Source organism: Benincasa hispida, chromosome 4 (assembly GCF_009727055.1).
Source record: "Benincasa hispida cultivar B227 chromosome 4, ASM972705v1, whole genome shotgun sequence".
NCBI classification, from domain to species: Eukaryota; Viridiplantae; Streptophyta; class Magnoliopsida; order Cucurbitales; family Cucurbitaceae; genus Benincasa; species Benincasa hispida.
This window is the reverse complement of record NC_052352.1, coordinates 36,324,149-36,330,734: the sequence shown is the minus strand read 5'-3', so window position 1 is coordinate 36,330,734 and position 6,586 is coordinate 36,324,149. Positions and strand designations below refer to the sequence as shown.

At 33.1% G+C, this 6,586-nt stretch overlaps 1 long non-coding RNA gene and 1 pseudogene across 1 annotated transcript; both read left to right on the top strand.

The window, feature by feature from the left end:
• Positions 1-476: 476 nt before the first annotated feature.
• LOC120076179 lies at positions 477-2,618 on the top strand (annotated as a pseudogene).
• A 1,799-nt stretch (positions 2,619-4,417) lies between these two features.
• On the top strand, positions 4,418-6,253 carry LOC120076473. The gene is made up of 2 exons (XR_005481555.1): positions 4,418-5,057; positions 5,159-6,253. It is a non-coding gene; the product is annotated as an uncharacterized LOC120076473 (long non-coding RNA).
• Positions 6,254-6,586: the final 333 nt, after the last annotated feature.

Here is a 6,586-nt window from a genome sequence, read left to right as displayed (position 1 = left end):
ATCTCCAAACAATTAGACTCCACCAAAATATTCGATATCTGTAATAAAGAAATACTTTCAAGTCCAAAACATATCGCCATCGTCTCAAGGAGTTTTACACCTTGAGGGACAAACTTAAAACCAGTAAGACGAACACGCCCTAAATTGTGTCGAAGCACCAAACTTAAACCACCTAGATTGTCATGGATTCCAAGCACCATCCATATTCAACTTTCGAAAAGAAACTGCAGGGGGTTGCCATCTAATTAACGACAGAATGTGGCTAGGACAATTCGCCCCCTTTGTCTTTCTTATCGGTTCTTGCGCCAGCCAGATCGATCTCAAGAATATGTTTGATAATGGAATCACTGATAGACTCTACATCAGTTTGTTGCCTTTCAAACACTACCTTATTCCTAGCTTTCCAAACCTACCACACAAGTGATCACGGCCTTATTTAGATCCAGAGAAGCCATACGATAAAAAATCCACTGTCAATGGTCGTGATAGTTCCATTGGGCCCTGTAATCTCAAAACACATCAAATCTTTGTAGAAACCGAGCACTGCCACATAATATGCGGTGTAGTCTCCACATGTTGCCGGCAAAACGCACACAGAACATCAGAGTGGACCCCATTCTTGCAAGATTACATTTAGTGGAAAAAATAACTTGAATAATTTTCCAAAACATATTTCAAAATTTCTTTCAACATGTGATGAGAGTACCGTTTTTGAAGATAGGTACGCCTAAGCTAGACTAATCACAGCCAATAAATTTATCACCACTAAAAATGTTGTGGATAGAAAATGATTTGACGGATGGAACCTTGTCGGACCCCGAAGGATAAGAACAAAACGAAAAGTATAAAGGTTATAACTAATATCACAAAGAAAATAAAGTGGGACACTTGCATTATTTATAAATAATTTATAATCTCACATATAAAATATTTATTGAACTATCAATAACTTTTGGAAGGTGTTAAAAAAATGAAAGAGAGGAGAAGGAAGAGACAACAGTATGTGCATATAGAGTGATTAGGAGTAGGAGAGGGAGTAGTCTGTTCTACATCGAGTCAGTTAGTAGCGGATTTAGGAAGGTTATATACGAGGTACCGTACATGTAAAGCTTCAAAAATAAAAATTGATTCGTGATTTTGAGGCCGATTGTGATGTTTTTGTATAAATATTCTACAAAATTTTATTTAGGGTAAGAGAATTTAAACCACAGATCTCGTGGATACTAAGATATTTGTATACCAGTTGAGTTATGTTCACCTTGATTTATTCTACAAACTTCATTTTTGATATTATAATCATAATCATAATTTTTTATTATAGATTAGGATTTGCAAGGTTATAGACTAAAATTTGAAAGTAGTTCTCTTTTGATTTTGTATAAAATCTATCATAATCAAAGGTATTTTTCTTATATGAAGATGATGATTTTATAGTGTCTATTGTTACTCCCATACTAATGATGTAGACATCAACTTTGATAATTATATTGAATATGTGTATTATATTATTAAATATCACTTACAATTTATATTAAAAATATAAAAAGACAATTTGAGGGGTGATGGTTTCTACATGGATCTGTTGTGCATCAAGTTTAAAATGTAAGGTGGAAATTTGAATTTCTAGCTAGCTTCTTAGAGTGGAGTGAAAAAATGAATTGGGATTGAAGTATATCAAACTCTTTTTTTAATCATATAAATTCATAAACTTACCGAAGAAAATGATATATGTTTTTTAAAAAATTTAAATATATTTTAATAAATGTATCCTTGTCATGTTCATGTCTCAATTTTTTTAAACAAGGACATTCATCATGTGATCTTTATTAAGTCATATCTTTATTCATGCATCTATGTCAATTAACATTGAACCTATGAAAAACAGGTGGTTAACTGGATGGCAAAAAGATGGCCAATCAGAACAGTTGGACCAGCCATTCCATCAGCATATTTGGAGGGTAAATTGGAAGATGACAAAAGCTATGGCCTAAATCACCTAAAATTGGAGAATGGTAAAATTTTAAAATGGTTAGACACAAAAGAAAATAGTTCAGTCATTTACATTTCATTTGGAAGTTTGGTTGTCTTACCCCAACAACTGGTGGATGAACTAAGCAATTTCCTCAAACACATTATTAGTACAAATCTTTCTTTCTTATGGGCCTTAAGAGAATCAGAAATGGGAAAGCTTCCCAACAATATTGTACAACACACATCACATAAAGGCTTAATTGTCAATTGGTGTTGTCAACTTCAAGTTCTCTCCTACAATGCTATACGTTGTTTTCACGCATTGTGGTTGGAATTCGATGAACGAAGCCCTGAGCCTAAGAGTTGATGTTTGCTGTTCCGTAGTGGATCGATCAAACGACGAACACTAAGTTCGTCGCGGATGTTTGGGAAGTTGGAAGTAGGGTGAAGATTAGAAGTGACAAAGGGATTGCAACAAAGGAAGAATTAGAAGGCTCTATCCAAAGAGTTTTTGGAGGAGATAGGAAGAATGAGATTAAAAGTAACTTAATCAAGTTGAGGAAACTTTCTAAAGAAGCTATGGACGAAGGTGGAAGCTCTGATAAAACATTCAAGAATTTGTTGATTCAATTATTTCATCCATCTAATTTACTACAATAATTTTCAGTTCCTTTAGTTTATCTTTCAAATCAATCACTCAACTTCATCTCCATTTGTCCTTGCATTCATTCTAGTACAAATTAAAAGTATCTTTCTTGGTCAATAATAAATAATTTAGGCTATAAATACAACTTTTCTGTGAACATAATTTTTTCTTAAAAAAGTTATCAAAATTGTTGTGTTACCTACTTTTAGGAATATTACAATAATTAATGGTATGAAAAATTCATTTAAGTACAGAATCAAACATTAAATTTGTTTTTTGAATGGTTAAGGGATATTCGAGAATGATTGTGAAAAAGACAAAAATGATTTATGAGGAATTTGAAAACGGGTTGAAACTAAATGCTACCCAACCTAAACTTCAGGATCAAAAGTATTTAATCTAACCTAAGTGAAAATCACGACATGTCATGAATAGTACTTCCAATCATAATTTAGTATGCATCATCTTTATGAATTTTTATTAAATGACTGACCAAAATATTTGATCTTGCAAAGAATATTGATAGTTAAATACCATTTTTGTTCCAAAGTATTTTAATGTGTACTTTATTTTTTTTCAAATTTAATTTGTGGGTATATTTTCAATAAATCTTAAATTTATTCCTTTAAAATTAATTTTTAAGAAAGTTGGCTAAATTAAAATAGAAAAAATATATAGGTACATCTCAAATTGTATTTATCTTTATGCAGTACACAGGTGTCCAATCATAAGTTACCATATGACAAATTTTACTCATAAGAATAATAGTTTCATTCAAAAGTTAAATATTTTCAAATGTTTTTTTAAAGGGAATATTAAATCACAGTATTTTTTTTTTCTTTTGACAAGTCAACGACAATCTAATAACATGATTTATATATCTATGTATGTATACATATAGCATTATTTTAGAACTTGGTTCAAGCTTGATTAAAACGTGTTTCACGTGCATTGTAGCATGCTAAGTTAGAGTGGAAAATTAACAGCAAAATGTTGCATATTTTAAGGTGTGTTTAATTCAAATACATATTTGAGTCGTTAATTTAGAAGAGATTAGAGTATTTGACCACCACTGAAAATAGTTTTTCAAATGTATTTTAATCAATTTTTTTTTTATAAAAAATGTTTAAATAAAAATGAGTGTTTTTTAAAAATATTTTTGTTCTTAAATCAATCCAAACAATCCTAAGTTAGGAAGATTTAGCTTTGTTTGATAACTATTTCACTTTTTGGTATTTCGTCTTAAATAACAAATAATTAAGGAATTTTTTTTTTTGGTCCATTACTTTTGAAGAATGTATGCATTTAGTTTTAGGAAAAAAAATTTTTGGTCCCTGACTTTTGAAGAATATCTGCATTTAATTCTTAATGCTTCAGATTGATCATTTTAGTCGTTGAGTTTACAACAACAAGTTTAAAAGATCCCTATAGTAAAATAACTATTAAATTTAAATAAAAATAATTATAGATGAGCTGACATGGCATAACTTGGAAAAAAATAATATTTTTAATCTTTTACTTTCTCTTTCCTTTCTCTCCCTCCTGTTTGGTTCTCTCTCCTCCCTTTCTTTCTCTTTCATGTTAGAGAAGAACAAGTCAGCAACACATGACAAACAGTCAATTACCCAATCAACACATTCAGTCCATGTCATCATCCTTCTAGAAGAAAAAGTTGTTAGAGGGAATATTTATCCCAACCAATCAAAAGTGTACAAATATATATGTTATTCTTTATTATTAAAAATGTATAAGGCTATTTAATGCCTCTGTATACCAACATAGAATACAAGGAAGAAATATAAAAAATATTTAAGGGAAAAACGTTTGAAACGCTTCATCTCCTTCCTCTCTCTGCCGTTTTGTTTTCTTTCTGCCTTTTTCGTCTCCTTTTGCTTGATTTAAACTTCTAACTTGGTATCAACGTATTAATGGCCAACGCCTCTTCAAACGCTTCGTCTTCCTCAGCCACTACCATTTTCACCAACCCACCATAGAATCAATTGTTGAACCAAATCACCTCAGTGAAACTCGACCGAAACAACTACCTACTATGAAAAACCCTTGCATTACCCATCCTAAGAAGCTACAAACTAGAACGACATCTCACAGGTGAAAAACCTTGTCCTCCGACGTTCGTCTCAGCAATGACTGAAGATTTCAGTCTCCTTCAAGGTGGGGATGTTTTCGAAAGCACCGATGAAAAAAGCCTCGTCGAGCTCTGCTCGCTCCAGAACAGTAAATCCTTTGTTCGAACAATGGGTCACAACGGATCTCCTACTACTCGGATGGCTCTATAACTCGATGATCCCTAAAGTAGCCTTGCAGCTGTTAGGCTTCAACAACGCTAAGGATTTGTGGGAAGCTACCCAAGACCTCTTCGATGTGCAATCAAGAACAGAAGAAGATTTTCTTCGCCATGTTTTTTAGACTACCAAGTAAGGTAACTCTAAAATGGAAGACTATTTACGCATTATGAAAATTAATGCCGATAACTTAGGATAGGATGGAAGTCCTGTAACTAGACGATGTTTGATATCTCAGGTTCTTCTCGATCTAGAGGAAATATACAATCCGGTCATCGCTGTCATACAAGGCAAACCGGATATCTCTTAGCTGGATATGCAGTCTGAGTTCCTCATCTATGAGAAACGATTGGAACACCAAAATGCTTAAAGAAACCTTGGTAACATTGTCCCTGCTGTAAATATGGCTCAAAGTCGAAACTCTAATGAATCCAGACAGATGAACAGCTATCATCAGACCAACTCTCGACCCTCTTTTAATCAACAACGTGGAGGAGGCAATGACAATTCCAACACTGGTCAAGGACGAGGCAACAAACCTACATGTCAAGTTTGCGGTAAATATGGACATTCAGCCCTTGTGTGCTTTAATTGTTTTAACAAAGAATTTGTTGGGAATTTTGGATAGAATAGGGGAGGACAGAGCTCAAATCCTGGTAACAATACCCTACCCAACCCTACCGCATTCATAGCTACCCAAAACTCCAATCCTTTTGCTGGTTTAGAAACAGTTGTTGATCTGAATTGGTATTTGAACAGTGGGGCTACAAACTATGTCACTGCTGATTATGCAAACTTGAACAATCTAGGGGAATACTCAGGTAATAAGAAAGATATAGCAGGAAATGGAAATAAACTGCAAATATCCTGTGTTGGTAATACCTTGTTATGATGGAAAGAACACTGTCATACTTGAGAGCGTATTGTGTGTTCCTGAAATTACAAAGAACTTAGTTAGTGTATCTAAGTTAGCCCAAGATAATAACATCTATTTTGAATTTTATAATGTGCATTACTTTGTTAAGGACAAGCGTATGGGTCAAACACTACTGAAAGGAAACCTTAAGGATGGGTTGTATCACCTGGACCAAGTAGCTATGGAAAGGAAAGAGGAGTGGAAGAATCAGAACAATGAGGACAGAAGGCTTTTGAACATAAATAAGAACATTTCTGAATTATTTTTGTCTGAAAAAACAACAAGAGTTAATGTAGTTGTATCTAAAGCATCTGCTATAGACGTCTAGGTCATCCTTCAATGAAAATTTTGAATTCTATCATTAGTGATTGTAATCTGAAAGTTCAAAGTAATGAAGAGAATTTATTTTGTGAACCATGTCCTTTGGGTAAAGCTGGTCTATCTTTTTCTAAGTTTGAAAGCCGTGCTACCAAACCTTTTGAATTGATTCACTTTGACCTATGGGGACCTGCCCTTATTGTTTCATTAGATAGTTTTAGATATTACATACTGTTTGTTGATGATTACAGTAGATACACTTGGATTTATCCCTTGAGACAAAAAAGTGGTGCTTTGGAAGCATTTCAGCACTTTCTTATTTATGTTAAGAATCAATTCAACAAAATAATTAAAGCTCTACCGTCTGATAATGGAGGTGAGTATGCTAAAATTCATCAGCTATGAAATTCAAGAGAAATCCTAGTCCGACTA